General features: G+C 49.6%; 1 protein-coding gene and 1 long non-coding RNA gene across 2 annotated transcripts in view; one reads left to right on the plus strand and one right to left on the minus strand.

Moving 5' to 3' along the window:
* Positions 1 to 22,100, plus strand: part of LOC140388398 (FYVE, RhoGEF and PH domain-containing protein 3-like) — a 427,056-nt gene that overhangs the window by 44,160 nt on the left and 360,796 nt on the right. The gene's annotated exons all lie outside the window — the stretch shown is intronic.
* LOC140387746 (uncharacterized) overlaps positions 1 to 22,100 on the minus strand; it is a 31,875-nt gene that overhangs the window by 5,769 nt on the left and 4,006 nt on the right. Inside the window, exon 2 of the long non-coding RNA XR_011933995.1 lies at positions 11,323 to 11,479. This is a non-coding gene — a long non-coding RNA (uncharacterized lncRNA). The remainder of the gene's footprint in view (positions 1 to 11,322; positions 11,480 to 22,100) is intronic.

Below are 22,100 nucleotides of genomic sequence, written 5' to 3' on the forward strand. Positions count from 1 at the left end.
AGGTAGTTCTTGTAACTAACCATATTTGATTTAGGTACGAGTTTACATTATAAATAATTGGGAGAGAGATATGCTGTTAGGCAGATTCTACAGTGTTAAGTCAAACTTCTATATAAATTGCAGTGTTGTTATAAATTGTTTTTCTATATATTGTATAGGCCCAACTTGATTTTGCTGTAATAAATCCAAAAGTCTGTTGTGTGAATTTATTTCGACTGAACACTGATAATGAAATGGTGGAGAATATTCTAAGCTCAATGTGGGGAATTATGTGCAAATAAGAAAATAAATTGTTGGTAATTAACTTTATTTGTAACTCTACCCCCCAACATGATAACAACGTTATACAAGAGCAGTACAGTTGTTAAAATGCCGTTGCTCCTTTCAGGAGGCCATCAGGTGGTCAGTTAACTATGGGCAGTTCTGAACTGATCACTTGCCCTCACCTGACAATGACAAGATGAAAATAATCAGCTCCAAAAATGAACCTGAATAACAGCTGCAGAACAATTAATTAGAGAAATTCAGGAACTACATCTTACAATAACGTGATTTTAAAAAGCCCACAGCACTCGAGTATACAGGAAAGACGAGGCTGAAGCATTTGCACCTATCTTCAGCCACGAGTGCCGATTGGGTGATCTATCACAGATGCTAGTCTTTATTTGCTCCATGTAATATCAAGACGTGGCTGAAGGCACTGGATACCACAAAGTCTACAGGCCCTGACAGCATTCCGGAAATAGTGCTTCATACTATAGTTCCGGAAATAGTGCTTCACACTTGACTTGTGCTTCATACTAGCTATGCTCCTCGCCAAGCAGTTTCACTACAGCTGCAACACAGACCTCTATCCAGCAATGTGGAAAATTACCGAGGTATCTCCTATCCACAAAAAGCAGGGCAAATTCAACCGGGCCAATTACGGTCCCATCTGTCTATTCTTGATTATTGGCAAAATGGAAGTATCAACTGATGTAACTTGCGCTCAATTTGGGTTCTACCAGGGTCACTCAGCTCCTGACCTCATTAGAGCATTGGTCCAAGCATTCACAAAAGAGTTGAACTCTAGGTAGGGCGGGAGTTACTGCCCTTAACACAAAGGAAGTATTTCAGCAGATATGGCATCAAGGAGCCTGAGCAAAATGGAGGTCAATGGGAATCGGGGAAAACTTTCCATTGGTTGAGTCATATCTAGCACAAAGAAAAATGGCTGTGGTTGTTGGCAGTTAATCGTCTCAGTTCCAGGACATCGCTGCATGAGTTCCTCAGAAGTAGGAATGTTTGCTGCTGAATGTTGAGGCCCATTCATGACTGCTCAGGCACTGAAGCAGTGCATGTCGATGTGTAACAAGATCTGAACAATGTTCAGGCATTGAACTGACACAACCTGCAAATAGCATTTGTGCCACACAAGTGCCAGGCAATGACTATCTCCAAGAAGAGAGAATCCAATCATCATCCCTTGACATTCAATGGCATTACTATCACTGAATCACCCCATCAACATTCTGGAGGATTACCATTGGTCAGAAATTTAACTGGACCAGCATTATAATACCATGGCTACAAGAGCAGTTCAAGGGCATGGAATTCTGAAGCAAGACTCCCCAAAGCCTGACCAAAATCCACAAGGCACAAGTGAGGAGTGTGATGGAATAAGCTCCATTAGCCTGGGTGAGTGCAGCTCCATAAACATTTGCAGCTTGACACCATCCAGCTCCAAGCAGTCTGCTTGATAAACACTCCATCCACCACCTTAAACGTTCACTCCCTCGACCACCAATGCAGGGTGACAGCAGTTTATGTCATCTACAAGATGCAATCCGGCAACTCACCAAGGCTCCTCCAACAGCACCTTTTTGAATCCAGAACAAGGGCAGCATGTGCATGGGAATACCAACACCTACAAGTTTCCCTCCAAGCCACACATCATACGGACTTGAAAATATTTTGCTGTTCCTTCATTGTCTTTGCATCAAAATCCTGGAACTCCCTCCCTAATAGTACACCTCACCACATGGACTGCAGTGACTCAAGGTGGTGGCTCATCACCACCATCCCAAGGGCAATGGGCAATAAATACAGGCCTAGCCAGTGACACCCACATCCCATGAAAGAATTAAAAACGGTTATATCCATGCTAGATGCAGAATGAAACATACTGCACTTGATAATCTACAGCTCGAAATGTTTCAGAAGTGTCCTTTGATCTTTTGGGCACCTTTGAATTGACCACAAGGGGGCCAATGACAGGAGCATTCTTGGTTTCAGTTTCAACACTCTGGGTTCTCAACTTTCTTCGAATGCTGCCCTGGGAGAATGTCGCTGAAATATAGTGGAGTGTTGCAAGGATCAGTGCTCGGGCATGAACTTTTTATTTACAATCTATATTGTCATGTGAGTGTCCCTTTAAGAAAGGTTTTTGTCTTGTTACATGGCTTCAGTGATGTCATTGTGTGGGTGGAGCTGGCGCTGTGGTTGTGAGGTGTTTTGGTTTCAGTTTCATTTTGGAGTGCAGAGGAGGAAAGAAATGTTTATTTCCCTGTCGTTCTCTATTTTCATTTTAAAAACTGTTCCAGAAGTAAAAGACCCATTGGTTGTGGCTTGGTAACTTAAAAGATGTAGTTTGCTTTCCAGAACGAGTTTGAATCTGCTGGTTGAGACTGGTTCAGCATCTTAGCGAAAGGACCAGCCCCATTCAAGTGAGAATGCAGTGTGCTGGGCACACCCTTGAAAAGGGGTTTGGGTTATTGATTTTGTTATTGAATTGGAACAGTTAAGGGGGAATTCATTAAATGTTATACAGAGATTACTGTAGCTGTGTGGTGTAGCTTTATGGTTGTAATTGATAAAATACGCTCTGGGAGGGTCACAGGGCCATGAACAGATGCAGTCCAGTAAACTGGACCAGAGGTTTGAAGGATGGAAATATTATGTGGGGAAGTTTGAACTTGGTAGGCAAGATGAGAGATGAATGACTTCCAGTTGCGGCGATGCGGAGCTAAGCCGCGCGTTTCGGCAGCTCCCGCGAAAACGGACATTCGGGCTTTCCAGAGGAGCCCCAACGGAGCTTTTTTCAAATTAATCCTGTGTGGGAAGGAGCAGTGAGGTCCCCCCCCCTACAATATTTGGCGTGGAGCAACGGGGAAAGAGGCCATGGAGCAGAGATCAAAACGAGGGGAAGAAGGCAAGATGGCGGAGGGCGGAGAGCGAGCAGCGTGGGGGCTAGACCAGCAGGAGTTCCTCATGAGATGTGTGGAGGTGCTGAAAAAGGAGGTGCTGGCGCTGATGCTGTTGGCGATCGAGGGGCTGAAGGAGACCCAGAAGACCCAGGCGGTGGAGCTTCGTGAGGTGAACGATAAAGTGAACACCAACGAGGACGATATCCTGGGCCTGGCGGTAAAAGTGGAGGCACACGAGGCGGTGCACAGGAGGTGGGCCGAGAGAATTGAGGTCCTGGAGAACAGGTCGAGGAGGAAGAACCTCCGGATTCGGGGTCTTCCTGAAGGAGTGGACCCCCCAATCCGGCCGATCACGCGGAATGTGAGAGGCCTAAATAGGCCGGTTAAGAGGGCCCGAGTGTTCGCGCACCTAAAGGGACTGAAGGCAAACGTGGCCATGCTTCAGGAGACACATCTGAAGGTGGCAGATCAGGTCAGGTTAAAGAAGGGATGGGTGGGAACAGGTGTTCCATTCAGGGCTGGATGCAAAGAATAGAGGGGTGGCAATACTGGTGGGAAAGCGGGTGTCGTTCGAGGCCAAGAACATAGTAGCGGACAAGGGAGGCCGATACGTGATGGTGAGTGGTAGGTTGCAGGGGACGGAGGTGGTACCAGTGAATGTATATGCCCCAAACTGGGATGATGCTGGATTCATGAAACGGATGTTGGGGCGTATTCCGGACCTGGAGGTAGGGAGTTTGATAATGGGTGGGGATTTTAACACGGTGCTGGACCCATCATTAGATCGTTCCAGATCAAGGACGGGGAGGAGGCTGGCTGCGGCCAAGGTGCTTAGGGGGTTTATGGATCAGATGGGGGGAGTAGATCCGTGGAGATTTGCCAGACCTTTGGCCAGAGAATTTTCTTTTTTCTCCCACGTACATAAGGCCTACTCCCGGATAGATTTTTTTTGTTTTGGGCAGGGCACTGATCCCGAAAGTGGAGGGAATGGAGTATTCGGCCATAGCCATTTCAGACCATGCCCCGCACTGGGTGGAGCTGGAGCTGGGGGAGGAGATGGACCAACGCCCATTGTGGAGGTTGGATGTGGGACTGCTGGCAGACGAGGAAGTGTGCGGGAGGGTGCGGGGGTGTATTGAAAGATATCTGGAGGCTAGCGACAACGGGGAGGTGCAGGTGGGAGTAGAATTGGAGGTGCTGAAGGCGGTGGTCAGGGGAGAGTTAATCTCCATCAGGGCTCACAGGGTGAAGAGCGAGGGCAGGGAAAGGGAGAGGTTAGTGGGGGAGATTTTAAGGGTGGACAGGAGCTATGCAGAGGCTCCGGATGAGGGACTACTCGGGGAGAGACGAAGTCTTCAGACGGAGTTCGACCTGTTGACCACAAGGAAGGCAGAGGCACAGTGGAGGAAGGCACAGGGGGCGATATATGAATATGGGGAGAAGACGAGCCGGATGCTGGCACACCAGCTCCATAAGAGGATGGCAGCGAGGGAAATAGGTGGAGTCAAAGATGGCAGGGGAACTACGGTGCGGAGTGCAGGGAAAGTGAATGAGGCTTTTCAGGCCTTTTACGAGGAACTGTATAGGTCCCGGCCCCCAGGGGGGAAAAGAGGGGATGCGGCGATTCTTGGATCAGTTGAGGTTCCCACGGGTGGAGGTGCAGGAGGTGGCGGGTCTGGGGGCGCCAATTGGGGTGGAGGAGCTGGTTAAAGGACTGGGGAGCATGCAGGCAGGGAAAGCCCTGGGGCCGGATGGGTTCCCGGTGGAGTTCCACAGGAAGTATGTAGACCTGTTAGCCCCGTTGCTGGTCAGGACCTTCAATGAATCAAGGGAGGGGGGGGGGAACCCTGCCCCCGACAATGTCGGAGGAGACAATCTCTTTGATCTTGAAGCGGGATAAGGACCCACTGCAATGTGGGTCGTATAGGCCGATTTCGCTCCTTAATGTAGATGCTAAGTTGCTGGCAAAAATGTTGGCCATGAGGATTGAGGACTGTGTCCCGGGGGTGATTCAAGAGGACCAGACGGGATTCGTAAAGGGTAGGCAGTGAAACACTAATGTGCGAAGGCTCTTAAATGTGATAATGATGCCATCGGTGGAGGGAGAAGCGGAGATAGTGACAGCCATGGACGCGGAGAAGGCCTTTGATCGGGTAGAGTGGGAGTATCTCTGGGAAGTGTTGAGGAGGTTTGGGTTCGGGGGAGGGTTTATCAGTTGGGTTAAGCTCCTGTATAAAGCCCCGGTGGCGAGTGTGGTCACGAACCGGCGGAGGTCGGAGTATTTCCGGCTGTATCGAGGGACGAGACAGGGGTGCCCCCTGTCCCCTCTGCTGTTTGCATTAGCAATTGAACCTTCGGCCATGGCGTTAAGGGAGTCGGGGAAATGGAAGGGGGTGGTTCGAGGGGGAGAGGAACATCGAGTGTCGCTGTATGCAGACGACCTGTTGCTGTATGTGACGGATCCAGTGGAGGGGATGGTTGAGGTAATGCAAATCCTACGGGAGTTTGGAGACTTTTCGGGCTATAAGCTCAATGTGGGAAAGAGTGAGCTCTTTGTGATCCACCCGGGGGACCAGGGAAGAGGGGTAGAGGACCTACGGTTGAGGAGGGCGGAAAGGAGCTTTTGATATTTGGGGATTCAGGTAGCTAGGAGTTGGGGGGCACTGCACAAACTTAATTTGACGCGGTTGGTGAAACAGATGGAGGAGGATTTTAAAAGGTGGGACATGTTGTCACTCTCGCTGGCGGGTAGGGTACAATCGGTTAAAATGGTGGTCCTCCTGAGATTTCTTTTTGTATTCCAATGCCTCCCAATTGTGATCACTAAGGCCTTTTTTAAGAGGGTATGCAGGATCATTACAGGATTTGTGTGGGCAAGCAAGACACCGCGGGTAAGGAGGGGGTTCTTGGAACGTAGCAGAGATAGAGGAGGGTTGGCATTGCCGAAACTGGGTGGTTATTATTGGGCAGCCAATGTGGCAATAATGGGTAAGTGGGTGATGGAGGGAGAGGGGGCGGTGTGGAAGAGGTTGGAGATGGCGTCCCGTAAAGGTACGAGCCTGGGGGTGCTGGTGACGGCACCGCTGCCACTCTTGCCGACAAGGTACACCACGAGCCCGGTGGTGGTGGCAACGCTAAAGATCTGGGGGCAGTGGAGACGGCACAGGTGTGCGATGGGAGCCTCGGTGTGGTCCCCGATCAGAGACAACTATCGGTTTGTCCCAGGTAGGATAGACGGGGGATTTCAGAGCTGGCATCGGGTAGCGATTAGAAGAATGGGGGACCTGTTCATTGACGGGACGTTTGCGAGCTTAGGGGCGCTGGAGGAGACGTTTGGGTACCCCCGGGAAACGCTTTCAGGTACATGCAAGTGAGGGCGTTTGTGAGGTGGCAGGTGAGGGAATTTCCGCTACTCCCGGCACGGGGGATTCAAGATAGGGTGATTTTGGGTGTATGGGTCGGAGAGGGCAGGGTGTCGGCGATATACCAGGAGATGAAAGAAGAGGGGGAGGCTTTGGTACAGGAGCTGAAGGGTAAATGGGAAGAGGAGTTGGGGGAGGGGCTAGGGGCTGACTCCCTAAGTAGGGTTAATTCCTCTTCCTCGTGTGCCAGGCTTAGCCTGATACAATTTAAGGTGGTTCATAGAGCACATATGACGGGGGCGAGGCTGAGTAGGTTCTTTGGGGTGGAGGACAGATGTGGGAGGTGCTCAGGAAGTCCAGCGAACCATGTCCATATGTTTTGGTCATGCCTGGCACTGGAGGGGTTCTGGAGAGGAGTGGCGGGAACAGTATCTAAGGTGGTGAAAGTCCGGGTCAAGCCAAACTGGGGGCTAGCACTATTTGGAGTACTGGACGAGCCGGGAGTACAGGAGGCGAGAGAGGCCGGCATTCTGGCCTTTGCGTCCCTAGTAGCCCGGCGAAGGATCTTGTTACTGTGGAAGGAGGCGAAGCCCCCCCAGCGTGGAGGCCTGGATAAATGATATGGCTGGGTTTATCAAGTTGGAAAGGATAAAGTTTGCCTTGAGAGGGTCTGCGCAGGCGTTCTACAGGCGGTGGCAACCGATCCTAGACCATCTCGTGGAGCGTTAGATGAAGGTCGGACAGCAGCAGCAACCCAGGGGGGGAGGGGGGGACATCGTTCATGGGGGGGGGTTCCTGTGGGGGGGCATGTGAGCAAGAAAGCACATGAATGATCCGGAAACTGACATGTACGGGAAGAATCCATTCTACAAAGTTCTGTATTTTATTGACTTGCCATGTTCATGTCTTGCCACGCAAGTTCTTTTCTTTTCCTTTGTTCCGGGCCGGGGGGGGGGGGCGTTTGTTTGTAAGGTGGAAAATATTGTTATTGAAACATTCTTAATAAAAATATATTTAAAAAAAAAAGATGAGAGATGAATAAGGTTTGGTAGTCCTTCTACACAACTTGCAGCAAGTTAACATGTAGGTACATCAAGAAAATGGTATATTCACCTTTATTGCAAGGAGTTGGAGCATAAGAGTAAGGAAATCTGAGGCCACACTTGGAGTATTGTGTACAGCTTAGGACTTCTCATCTAAAGAAACATCTGCTTCCCTTGGAGAGAGTGCAGTGAAGGTTCCTGAGATGAGAAAGTTGTCCTAAGAGGAGAGTTTGAGTAGCTGTGAGCTATTCCCCGGTGGGAAATATAGGCCCAACCTTTTCCCATAAGACAAATTCTGCATCCCTGGAATTGGGGCGCTGAACCTTCTCTGAACTACTTCCAAGGAAAATATATCATTACTTATTCAGGACACCTATTGTTATATATTATATTTTACATCTATTGCAGTAATGTTATTAAAGAACCTAGGTTAAGAAATACGAGTTGCCACCTGGGAATGCATTCCGATATATGCAAGTGAGGGCATTTGCGAGGCAACAGGTGAGGGAATTTCCGCAGCTCCCGGCGCAAGGGATCCAGGACAGAGTGATTTCGGGGGCATGGGTTGGTGATGGTAAAGTGTCCGATATATACAGGGAAATGAGAGACGAGGGGGAGACGATGGTAGAGGAGCTGAAGGGTAAATGAGAGGAGGAGCTGGGGGAAGAGATTGAGGAGGGGCTGTGGGCAGATGCCCTAAGTAGGGTAAATTCCTCGTCCTCGTGTGCCAGGCCCAGCCTGATCCAATTCAAGGCTCTACACAGGGCGCATATGACTGGAGCAAGGCTGAGTAGATTTTTTGGAGTAGAGGATAGGTGCGGGAGGTGCGCGGGATGCCCGGCGAACCACACCCACATGTTTTGGTCATGTCCGGTATTGCATGGGTTCTGGGTGGGTGTGGCAAGAATGATTTCAAAGGTGGTGGGGGTCTGGGTCGAACCAAGCTGGGGGTTGGCTATATTTGGGGTTGCAGAAGAGCCGGGAGTGCAGGAGGCGAGAGAGGTCGATGTTTTGGCCTTTGCGTCCCTAGTAGCCCGGCGAAGGATTCTACTTGTGTGGAAAGAAGCTAAACCCCCGGGCGTGGAGGCCTGGATAAACGACATGGCAGGGTTTATAAAATTGGAGCGAATAAAGTACGCACTAAGAGGTTCGGCTCAGGGGTTCACCAGGCGGTGGCAACCGTTCCTCGACTATCTCGCAGAGCGATAAGGGAAAACAGGAAAGACAGCAGCAGCAACCCAGGGTTTTTGGGGGTTTTTGTTTTGTTACATGCTAATTGGTTATATTTATTTTTTCAGTGTTACTATTTCTTTTTTTTTCTTGTTTCTTTGTTTTCGGCACTTGCTGTTCGTTAATATATTATTTAAATAACGGTCAATGTACATTTTGTTACAAAGTTGTAAAAATGGAAAAATCTTTTTGATCGAAAAACCTTAATTAAATATATTTTTTAAAAAAAAGAATCTATGTTAAGGTACCCAGTCTGTGTGTCTGCTAAAGCTGTAATTAAGGACTCATAAAAGGTGAGGTCATGATTGTTTCTAACCATTTACTTGTTTACATGTAGAGGACGAATAGAATATTGTTATGATTGCTGGAGATTCTCTGGAGAGTAGATAATTTGAGGGGTTGTATTTAGTCCAAGCTAAGCAGGTCATGCAATGTCTTTGTGGGAATCAGATGAATGATATAATTAATGGGAGGAGCCAGGTCTGTCTGTAGGTTTTCAGTTTTTCATAAGATTTGAATCTGACAAGACAGAAGGATTTTCAGTTGAACAGCAGTATCGTCAAATGTTGTTAGGTTGAGCAGAAGTGTACTGAATCTGCTCTCGGAAGGAACTCTTTCCAAAGGTCTGCACAGCTGAGCAAGCAAACCTGTTTTGTTAATTTATTTATAAGTGGATTTTGAACTGTATTGGATTGCCTAATTGGAGTTAGCATGTATGGATAGCAGGTTTAAGCTTTCCCTTGTGTTTAAGAACTGTTTAACTGATAATTAGCGTGACAGGGCAGCACAGTGGTTCGTACTGTTGCTTCACAGCTGCAGGGTCCCAGGTTTGATTCCCAGCTTGGGTCACTGTCTGTGCGGAGTCTGCATGTTCTCCCCGTGTCTGCGTGGGTTTCCTCCGGGTGCTCCAGAGTCCCACAGTCCAAAGATGTGCAGGTTAGGTGGATTGGCCATGCAAAAATTGCCCTTAGTGTCCCAAAAGGTAGGTCAGGTTACTGGGACAGGGTGGAGGTGTGGTCTTAAGTAAGTTGCTCTTTCCAAGGGCTGGTGCGGACACGATGGTCAGAATGGCCTCCTCCTACTGTAAATTCTATGATGATCGTACAGCCATTTCTTTGATAATACAGTCAAATCTGTGTTTAAATTAAAGTTTGTTTTAACATAAAAAATATCTATGGTCACAGTCATCACTCCTGGCGTGAAGTATTCTCTCCTTACAGTTTAACAAAATAAAAATAATTGTTTTGGCTTCACATCTGGTATCCTAACAAATGTTGGGATCTGGTCCGGTATCCTAATATAGTCCTGAGCTATTGGGCGGGATTCTGCGGCAACTCCGGCGTGAAGGAGTGGCGTGACCCACTCCGGTGCAGAATCCTCCGCACTTTCACGGTCTGGGCCGGCGCCAGAGTGGTTTGCGCCACGCCAACCGGCGCCGAAGGGCCTCCGCCGGTCGGCACGAGTTGACGCAAGCGCGGGAGCGCCAGCGTGTGTTGGCATCATCCCAGCGCATGCGCAGGGGGGTTCATCTCCACGGCCATCGCAGAGGTCCACAGCAGCCGACGCGGAGGGATAGAGTGCCCCCACGGCACAGGCACGCCCGTGGATCGGTGGGCTCCGATCGCGGGCCAGGCCACCATGGGGGCACCCCCCGGGGCCAGATCCTCCCGCACCCCCCACGAGGACCCCGGAGGCCGCCCGTGGAGCCGGGTCCCGCCGGTAAGTACCCATCTTAATTTACGCGAGCGGGACGGGCCTAAAACGGGCAGCCGCTCGGCCCATCGCGGGCAGGAGAATTCGGGTGGCCCCGGGGCCCATTGCGCCGCGCCGGTCCTCGCCATTCTCCGAGGCCGGCGGCGCAATTCAAGTCGGGGGGATTTTTGGGGAGCCAGAGAATTCGGCGGCTGGCGGGGGCGGGATTCACGCCGACCCCCGGTGATTCTCCGACCCGGCGGGGGGGGGGGGGGGTCGGTGAATCCCGCCCCTTATCTTTTATAGTCTTTTTATGTAGCATCTTATTGAATGCGGTTTGGAAATCCAAATTCACGACATCCACTGGTACCCCTTTATCCGCCCTGCATGTTTCATCCTCCGAGAACGCTAATATATTTGTCAAACATGATTTCCCTTTTACAAAACCATGTTGGCTCTGTCTGATTGTTCAATCACTTTATAAATGTTCTGATACTACCTCCTTCATAATGGATTCTAGCATTTTCACAATGACAGAGCTTAGAGGAGCTGGTCAATGGTTCTCTGCTTTCTGTCTCCCTCTTGGATGTTAATTTGTGGTTTTCCAATTTGCTGGACTCATTTCAGAATCAAGAGAATTTAGTAAGTTTACAACCAATGCGTCCACTATTTTTACAGTTGCTTCCTTTAAAATCCTGGGATGCAGGTCATCTGGTCCAGGGATCTTTAGAGCCTTTAGTCCCATTCATTTTTTTCAGTACATTTTTTTCAGTGACCATGATGGTTTGAAGCTGCTCCCTCCCTTAATACCTCTTTATTTAATGCAACTCTTGTGATGCTTTTTGTGCCCTTTACAATCGACCGCAACCTTCATGCTGCTTAGTTTGTGCGTCAGCCAAACCTTCTTGTCATTGATCCTTGTGGTGCTTCCAAAACAAACCATCCATGAAAACATGACGACTCCAGTCTGTTGAGTAATAACATTAATGATATATGTTTTTACACTTTTACACTTGAACAGAATTTTTTTTCCTTCTCCTACAGTATTATGTTGAAATTGGTGATGACAATTTCCTTCTCGTGCTAATTCCCAAATCTGACTGAGGAATATCAAGTGAGTTTGGATTTTGCGGTGAATAAGTCAGCCAGTATCATACCCAGAAGTATATGATGCTTGTACAACAATTCAGGAGAAATATAGCTAATTTTTGATGTAGCGAACAGGATCTTTTAATGTGATTTTTAGAAAAGAGTTGAATGTACAGCCCTTTGACTGTACAGCCCTATCAGTTCTGCCATTTGAAAGCAGTGGAGATGAAATGAACAAAGTCAGAAATTCTGAAAAATCAGAAGACTGAAAAAGAGGTCCTTGTTAAGAGACCAGAAAGTTCATGCTGGGTAAGTAAATGATTCACCGTACTAGGCCAATCCTGATCTCAATTCCCCTGCCACAGTGAAAAGTGCTTTTAAACTTGTGAGGATAAAGTTTAAATATCCCTTTTTATTTGTGTTCTTTTTGATTCAGAGGATCTTGATTGTTGTTAATGCACTCAGTTTATTTTTGGTTTTAGTGTAGAATTTTTAATTTATGCTTGGAATTAAATGAATTTCATAGAATCCCTACAGTGCAGAAGGAGGCCAATCGGCCCATTGAGTATGCACCGACCCTCTGACGGAGAGCCTTGGCCCACTCCCCCGCCCCAACCCTGTAGCCCCATAACTCCACCTTGCCTTTTGACAGTAAGGGACAATTAGAATGGCCAATCCATCTAATCTGCATATCTTTGGACTTGACAATTTGATTGTCTTGGGAAACAAAAGATAAAACAAATAGACATGTGGTTGGTTCCGATAAAGTAATTTCCCGTCTGACATTGTTGCTTGTGGAGAAATTTCAATTAATGGATGTTTTTGCACTCGCATCTTACTGCAAATTGAGTGTAGGAACTAACCCTGAAATATTACACATATATGGAAGTGTGCAGTTTGTGTCACCTGTTGGTTTTCATTTACCATAGCAATGGTAACTTTTGAAGCTTCATATTGTCAATTAAGTTGGTTGGCTGTTTGTACTTTAGAGTTGTTTCTTAGACCTGAGCAGATTTTTTTTTCAATCTTTCAAGGAGGAACTGTTAACCATTGAGGAGGAACTGTTCAGGGAAGCAGTAGTGCCAGAAATTGTAGACATCCGTTATGAATTTTGGTTCCCTATGGCTCTGGTTATATTCTTTGCTGCGGTGACTACTTGTTTAAGACCAGAAATGTTCAGTGCGGGATGGTGGTTTCAATTTTATCAAATGGGTTTCCTGCATTGTGAATTTGCACCATTGGGTGTTCTGTCATTTGCAAGGGTGTGGGGTAGGAATAGGATGGTGCTTGCATTGGCAACCCCACTCTCATAGACTTTACAGTGCAGAAGACCATTCGGCCCATCGAGTCTGCACCGGCCCTTGGAAAGAGCCTACCTAAGCCCACACCGCCACCCTATCCCCGTAACCCAGTAACCCCACCTAACCTTTTTGGACACGAAGGGCAATTTAGGATGGCCAATCCACCTAACCTGCACATCTTTGGACTGTGGGAGGTCACCAGAGCACCCGGAGGAAACCCATGCAGGCACGACTGGAACGTGCAGACTCCGCACAGACAGTGACCCAAGCCGGGAATCGAATCTGGGACACTGGAGCTGTGAAACAACTGTGCTAACCACTGTGCTACCGTGCTGCCCTTAACATTGTGCCTGAAACATTGCGCTAGTGAGAAGGTATTCTACTTTATTCTTCCCCCAGGCCAGCGGGGCCTTCTCTGCTTGGCCAATTTTTAAATTCTGATACCACGTTCTTTGGCATCTACCCCCCCCCCCCCCCCCCCCCCCCCCCCCCACACACACACACACGCGCATGTGCACAAACGTTATGCATCTTGTACATTGTCTATTTTTAAAATCTCATTATACTTCCTATGGGTAGCACTATGGCTTCACAGCGCCAGGGTCGCCGGTTCGATCCCCGGCTTGGGTCACTGTCTGTGTGGAGTCTGCACGTTCTCCGCGTGTCTGCGAGGGTTGATGCACTATCAATTACGACACGACGAGAGTAGAATGTAATCGAGGCTTTATTACACAGATGTGTGGCCTCCTACAGCAGCTTACGAAATGGCTGCTGTTCGGAGAGCACACACATTTATACTCCGCCTCCTGGGCAGAGCCAGCAGGTAGGGATCTACCCCGTACCTGTAGTCCAGGGGCCTTACCGTAATACGGGGGGGGGTGGAAAACTATATACATACAGATTGGCTTTAAAATTACAGAGAAGGTTACAAATTTAGATGATCGGGCGCCTTGATCTGTCGTTGAGTGCCGCAGTGCTGGTGGCAACTCTGGCGTCGGCCTGGTCTTCGGTGACTCTGGGAGCGTGTCAAAATCCTCTTCATCCCTGGGTGGGAGCAAGGGGAGGAGGGACTGTCCTGGAGCAGGGGCTGCAGTGGAGTGCACCGGGGGAGGGGAGGGTGGTGCCGGGACAGGGGGGAGGGGGGGGGGGGGGGGTTGTGTTGGGATCCAACTGGTGCCCGATCCCTGGGGGAGACTGTGTCTTGGCGGCTGTCTGGGTACGCTACGCAGGAGTACTGCGGGTTCGCATGGAGTAGCTGTACTCTCTCGACCAACGGGTCCGCCTTGTGGAGCCGCACATGCTTGCGGAGGAGAATGGGTCCTGGAGCTGCCAGCCACATTGGGAGCGAAACACCGGAGGTGGACTTCCTGGGGAAGGCAAAGAGACGTTCATAGGGGGTTTCGTTGGTCGCGGTGCACAGGAGCGACCGAATGGAGTGAAGTGTGTCGGGGAGGACCTCCTGCCAGCAGTAGGCCAGGAGATTTCTGGACTGTAGGGCCAACTAGATGGCCCTCCAGACCATCCCATTCTCCCGCTCCACCTGCTCATTTCCCCAAGAGTTGTAGCTGGTCATCCTGCTTGAGGCAATGCCCCTGTTGAGCAGGTACTGGCGCAGCTCCTCGCTCATAAAAGAGGATCCCCGGTCGCTGTGGACGTAGGCGGGGAAACCGAACAGAGTGAAGATGGTGTTGAGGACTTTGATGACGGTGGCAGACGTTATGTTGGGGCATGGGACGGCGAAGGGGAATCGGGAATACTCGTCGACTATTTTAAATAAGTACGTGTTGCGGTCGGTGGAGGGGAGGGGCCCTTTGAAGTCCACGCTGAGGCGTTCAAAGAGGCGGGAGGCCTTCACCAGGCGCGCTCGGTCTGGCCGGTAGAAGTGCAGTTTACACTCCGTGCAGACCCGGCAGTCTCTGGTGACAGCCCTGACTTCCTCGATAGAGTAGGGCAGATTGCGGGCCTTAATCAAGTGGTAAAAGTGGGTGACTCCCGGGTGACCGAGATTGTCGTGCAAGATCCGGAGTCGGTTCACTTGTGTGCTGGCACATGTACCTCGGGACAGGGCAACGGGGGGCTTGTTGAGCTTACCGGGGCGATACAAAATCTCGTAATTGTAGGTGGAGAGCTCAATCTTCCACTTCAAGATTTTATCGTTTTTGATCTTATCCAGCTGTGTTGTTAAGCATGAAGGCAACCGACCATTGGTCAATGAGGAGAGTGAATCTCCTGCTGGCCAGGTAATGCCTCCAATGTCGCACAGCTTCAACGATCGCTTGGGCCTCCTTTTCGACGGAGGAGTGCCGAATTTCGAAGGCATGGAGGGTGCGAGAAAAGAATGCCACGGGCCTGCCTTCCTGGTTAAGGGTGGCGGCCAGAGCGACATTTGATGCATCGCTCTCGACTTGGAAGGGGAGCGTCTCGTCGACCGTTTGCATCGCGGCCTTGGCGATGTCGGCCTTGATACGGGTGAAGGCCTGGTGAGCCCTCGGCCGTCAGTGGGAAAGCGGTGGATTGAATGAGTGGGCGGGCCTTGTCTGCATAGTTTGGGACCCACTGGGCATAATACGAAAAGAACCCCAGGCATCGTTTGAGGGCCTTGGGGCAGTGAGGGAGGGGGAGTTCCATGCGGGGGCGCATGCGATCCGGGTCGGGCCCTAGAACTCCGTTCTGAATCACATAGTCTAGGATGGCTAATCGGTTCGTGCTGAACACACAATTCTCATTGTTGTAAGCTAGGTCGAGGAGTGTGGCGGTGTGGAGAAGTTTGGAAAGGTTAGCGTCGTGGTCCTGCTGGTCCTGGCCGCAGATGGTGACATTGTCCAGGTACACGAAAGTGGCCCGCAGCCCATACAGGTCAACCATTCGGTCCATCTCCCTTTGGAAGACCGAGACCCCGTTGGTGACGCCGAAGGGAACCCTAAGGAAATGGTAATGGTGGCCGTCTGCTTCAAACGCAGTGAATGGGTGGTCCGCCTTACGGATGGGGAGCTGGTGGTAGGCAGATTTCAGGTCCACTGTCGAAGACCCGGCAATGTGCAATCTGATTGACCATATCAGATATGCGTGGGAGGGGGTAAGCGTCGAGCTGCGTGTACTGGTTGATGGTCTGACGGTAGTCAGCGACCATCCTGTTTTTCTCCCTGGTTTTCACCACTACCACTTGGGCTCTCCAGGGGCTGTTGCTGGCCTTGATGATACCTTCCCGCAGCAGTCGCTGGACCTCAGACCTGACGAAGGTCCTGTCCTGGGTGCTGTACCATCTGCTCCTGGTGGCGACGGGTTTGCAATCCGGGGTGAGGTTTGCAAACAGGGAAGGCGGGTCGACCTTAAGGGGCCTGCCAAATTTCAGGGTTAGGCTCTGGAGGTTGCACTGGAAGTCCAGGCCGAGTAGCAAGGCAGCGCAGAGGTTGGGAAGGACGTAGAGCCGGAAGCCGCTGAACTCTACGCCCTAGACGGTGAGGGTGGCGATGCGATGCAGGACCTGCGGATCACCACGGAGTGGGATCCGGAGGCCAGGGAGATTCTTTGGTTAGTGGGGTGTACCGCGAGGGAGCAGCGCATTACCATATCGGGGTGGATGAAGCTCTCTGTGCTCCCGGAGTCCAGACGGCAGGATATCGCGTGCCCGTAGACCTTCACCTTTGTCGAAGCGGTCGCAAGGTTGTGCGGTCGAGACTGTTCGATCGTGACCGAGGTGAGACGCGGCTGGTCGGCGGCGGTTGCAGGTGATGAGCGGCCCGATGAGGTGTCCTGAGGCGGGTATGATGGCGGCGCCCACAGGCGGCTATGTACTGGGGCAAGCAAGATGACGGCGCCCTCGGGCCGCACGTGTCCTGGAGCAGGCACGATGGCGGTGCCCATTGGTTCTGAGATGAGCAAGATGGCGGCGCACACTGGCTGCATGTGGTCTGAGGAGAGGAGGATGGCGGCACCCACTGGACGCACGTGGGGGTGCCGGGACAATAGCGGCGATTGAGCGGGCCTGGCCCACTGAAGCGACTTGTCCCTTCTTGTCACAGAGCGCACTCCGCGCCGGGCAGCGCTGCCGGGGTGTTTTGTCCGCAGAAGTAGCACTTGGGTCCCCCGGGGTTGGTTGGCTGCCGCGCGGCGCAGGCGTGGGGTTGGCTGAGGGTGGTCGCTGATGGGGTCCACGATGGGGTGGCCGCTGGCGGGGTCCATGATGCACAGGGGGGGTGGGCCCTGCAGTCGGGGGCATAAGCCTGTACGTTGCGTGAGGCGAGCGAGAGTGCTAGTTTCGTGGTCGCTGCAAGTTCAAGCGTGGCCCCTTCTAAGAGGCGCTGGCGGATGTAGTCAGACCCTATGCCCGTAACGAACGCGTCTCTCATTAGCAGGTTCGAATGTTCAGTGGCCGAAACGGCCTGGCAATCACAGTCTCTCACCAGGGCGAACAGGGCACACCGGAAATCTTCCACAAACTCACCGGGAAGTTGGTGCCACATAGATAGATTATCATAGAATTTACAGTGCCGAAGGAGGCCATTCGGCCATCGAGTCTGCACCGGCTCTTGGAAAGAGCACCCTACCCAAGGTCAACACCTCCACCCTATCCCCATAACCCAGTGACCCCACCCAACATTAACGACAATTGTGGTTACTAAGGGCAATTTATCATGGCCAATCCACCTAACCTGCACCTCTTTGGACTGTGGGAGGAAACCGGAGCACCCGGAGGAAACCACGCACACACGGGGAGGATGTGCAGACTCCGCACATACAGTGACCCAATCCGGAATTGAACCTGGGACCCTGGAGCTGTGAAGCAATTGTGCTATCCGCAATACTACCGTGCTGCCCCAAAGGAAGTGCCTGGCGTAGATCTTGTTGGTCTGCTGAGCGTAATTCTCCTTCAGTATCGCCATGGCCTCTGCATAGGTAGGCGCGTCCTGGACGAGGGGAAAAACATTGAAGCTCAGCCGTGTGTACAGAATCTTGAGCTTCTGTGCTTCTGAGATTGGGTCTGGTGCAGACCCGATGTATGCTTCAAAGCAAGCTAACCAATGTTGGACGTTGTTTTTGGCGTTGTCTGCTTGAGGATGCAGCTGCAGGTGATCCGGCTTGATGCGGAGGTCCATCTCTGAAAAATCTCTGTGTAATAAATTGATGCACTATCAATTATACCGAGACGAGAGTAGAATGTAATCGAGGCGTTATTACACAGATGTGTGGCCTGCTACAGCAGTTTATGAAATGGCTGCTGTTCGGAGAGCATACACATTTATACTCCGCCTCCTGGGCGGAGCCAGCAGGCTGGGATCTACCCCCGTACCTGTAGTACAGGGGCCTTACCATAATACCCATATATACAATATAATACAACTGTTGCTCTTATTAGCCTTAGTTTTATTAGCTCTAATTCTGTCACCTTTGCTCATGAGTCGCCAGGTATCTTTCTGATACCGCCACGTGGTTCAAGTTCAAGTTATGATTAATAATGCAGCACACCGCTTGGTAAGAATTAAATCAGCGGTCATTTATTATATACAGCAATTAATACTTATACAATAATCCTACTGTCTATATCGAAACCTACCACTACTGGCCAATACTTAACTTTAGGAATGGCCCACCAGGTCAGGGAAACGAATGGTCTTTCGAATTGGATCTGGCCTGCGGGATTCAAAAGGCTGATACTGGTCGATGGCTAGGAGTCTGTCGGGTAGCGATCGCTGGAGTCAAACTTACAGTTTCTTTGTCGAAGGTTCTTGCGAAGGTTGCGAGCAGGAAGAGAAGGGTCGATCAGAACTTGGCCCCTATTTTTATAGTTCCTAGGGGCTTCCCGCCTCTCGGGGCGGACCTTGACCCTGGTTCCAAGTGATTGGACTTGGTCCCAATCACTTGGTTCGATATGCTCCAATAATGGGGCATTCCTTGATCGGGGGGGGGGGGGGGGGGGTGGTTGCCCATCTTTCTTTGTGTTAGCCTCTCTTGGTGCCGAGAGGTCTGGAGTAGCTTTACAAATGTTAATGTATAGCAATTGTTCCCGGGGATGGCTGTTCACTATGCAGATGGCTGGATTGTTGTGATGTTAAATGGCTGCATGATTTGATCTGCCTGGCTTCCCCCAGAGGCGAATACACTGTTTTACCTGCAGCCGTCCGTTTGAGTCCTGTTGGCTGCTTTTCCCATCAGCCTTTTCGGTTAGCCATTTTATATCGGGTTTTGGCCAAATTAATCGGGAATCAGCCATTTTAGGTGGCAACATAACAGTGGTGACTACCACATGGGTTTCCTCCGAGTGGTTTGGTTTCCTCCCACAAGTCCCGAAAGACGTGCTTATTAGGTGAATTGGGCATTCTGAATTCTCTCTCTCTGTTCCCGATCAGGCACAGGAATGTGGCGACTAGGGTATTTTCACAGTAACTTCATTGCAATGTTAATGTCAGCCTACTTGTGACAGTAAAGATTACTATTATTATGTATGTGTGTATGTGCGCTTTGAACCTCTCCTTCCACTTTTTTTTTTATTGCCCCATTTTGAAATGCAATTTTTCTGGTTCTGATGAAGACCCTGGGCTGGATTCTCCGGTCCCCCAGCACCATGTTTCTCGGCGGCACGCCATTCGCTGGTGGCGGGATTCCATTTTGCCACCACTTGTCAATGGGACTCACCATTGATGTCACCCCCACCGCTAGGAAGCCATGGGCGGGGGTGCATAACCAGTGGGAAAAGAGTCTCAAAGGCCGGAGAGTTCCGGCCCCTATATTTACCTGTTATCTCCACAGATGTTGCCTAATCTGGCTTTTTCCAACATTTTCTCTTCACATTTGCAACATTGTGGGTTTTGCATATATTTTGTTCGTATTTTATCAATTGGATTGTTTACTCATAATCACGGATTAACTGATTTGAAATTTATAGAAATATTGACCATTAATTTATCAGTTTCCAGCTTTATTTCTTCCACAAACATCAGAATTGAGCTGTTTGTATTGTTGAAACTTGATGAACCCAAGATCAGTACTTCTTGTTCACTTCTCCTGACATCTATTGACTAATTGTGCTTGAACAGGAGGGAGAAGATTATTGCATATGTACAGCAGTGGTCTCCAAATAGTCGACCATGATCAACCGGTTGACCCTGGAGTCTCGAACAGTCGATTGTTGTTGACTGCCGAACTGTGCCAAATTGCACAAAACCCCCGGATTTATCGTAATGACAAACGAATCAGCTCACTGACTGCCCAACAACGCCAACGATCTGTGGGATTCTGGCAACCAGGTTCTCGCAGGGGCCAAACTTGGAATAAGCTGGTTGAAGACAAAATGATGAGTGAGGAGGCAGGGACCTCCCAAGAAGTCAAAAACCTCCAATTCCACCAGGGTTGGGAAAACAAAGTTCTTCTTACAAATGTCAAAGGCAGGACCATTTGTTTAATTTGTGTAGACTTGAGTGAAAGAGCTAATTTGGAATGGCATCACAAGGCAATGCAGACAAAAATTTCAAGAAAGTTTCCCTTTAAACAGCGTGATTCGGATGAAGAAAGTTAAAGGGAATTTTGAAAGCTCAACAGTCACCCTTTTCAAAACCTGCAGCTAAAAGCAAGGCTAGCAAAGAGGCATCTTTTAGCATTCACTATCTGCTGGTGAAACATAACTTGGCCATCGGTGAATGATTTCTAACCAAGGAGGCAATGATGATTTCAACCGACACTTTGTTCAAAGATTTGAAAAACAGATGAAATTATGACAGGTGTAAAGAACATGCCACTTGGCTCTGTAGCCAGAAAGGTGGAATTGTCTGAGGACATGTCTCAGCAAATACACCAAGACTTACCAGGTTGTGAATGTTTCTCACTGCAGTTTGATGGGGTGGCACAGTGGTTAGCACTTCATTCACACTGCACCATTGGTTGTGATTTAAACCAGTTTCTTGATCGGAATTGTTTTTCTCACTCACCTACCTTTGAATTCGCTGGAGAATTCTGCCTCATAGCACCATGGGCCAGGATTCAATTCCGGCCTTGGGTCACTGTCTGTGTGGAGTTTGCACTTTCTACCCGTGTCTGCGTGGGTTTTCTCCGGGTGCTCCGGTTTCCTCCCACAGTCCAAAGCTGTGTTGGTTAGGTGGACTGGCCATGCTAAATTGCCCCTTAGTGGCCAAAGATTGGGTTAGGTGGGGTTACGGGGACAGGGAGCGGGTCTATGTAGGGTGCTCTTTCATAGTGTTGGGGCAGATTCAATGGGCCGAATGGCCACCTTCTGCACTGTAAATTCTATGATGATGATCTGCAGTGTAGCGATTCTACAATTCTATAAATTAGTAGTCATGAAGAATATGGCCTAGCGGATTGAAACAAAGACTCAACAACAAAGAGACTTTCCCACTCTTCCTCCACTAAGAGAGGACAAGAGGCGAGAATGTCTCCAGCGAATTCAAAAGGTAGGTGAGTGAGAAAAACAATTCCGATTAAGAAACTGGTTTCAGTCACAACCCATGGTGCACTGTGAATGTCGAATTTGTCCTTTGCAGAATGATACTTAAATCCACTCCTTTTACAATTACCACTGTGTTATCTACCAACAAGTGCTAGCGAGCAAGATTATTGACTTTCCTCATGTAATGACAGCTGTTGCCAAGATCGCCAACTTAATTCATGCCAGAGCTCTGCAGCATCGCTTGCTTAAATAGTTACCCGATGAGCTTGATGCCACTTATGGTGAAGTAATCCTTCATACAGATGTGGGGCGGTTAAGTCGAGGGAAAGTCCTCTAGCGATTTTTAGATCTGCCCCCTGAAATTTTCACCTGTCTTTAATCAAGAAATGAGGTGTACGGTGAGCTGTCAGATAATATGTGGTTTCTTGCGGCATTTCTTACGGACGTAAGTGCAAAATTGAATGAGCTGAATCGCAAACTGCAGAGGAAGGGCAGAGACTTGTCACACATGATTAGTGCAGTGAATTAGTTCAAGTTGAAACAGGTCAAACAGAAAGGGTTCAATTCAAACCAATTCTGAGACCACCTGGACAAATTGGAAAAAGAATTTAACTGACCATTAGACCAGATTGAATAAATAATTATGTTCGTCTCAAATCCTTTCCACCAAGTGGGCATTGGAGAACTGACATCACAATTTCAGCAGGCATTTGAACAAAGCAGTGAACTTGACATGGAAATCAGCACCACGCAAAATGATATAGAGCTGAAAGCTAGGGACAAGGGATAACGACTTG

The sequence above is a fragment of the Scyliorhinus torazame genome, chromosome 13 (genome assembly GCF_047496885.1).
Source record: "Scyliorhinus torazame isolate Kashiwa2021f chromosome 13, sScyTor2.1, whole genome shotgun sequence".
Lineage (NCBI taxonomy): Eukaryota > Metazoa > Chordata > Chondrichthyes > Carcharhiniformes > Scyliorhinidae > Scyliorhinus > Scyliorhinus torazame.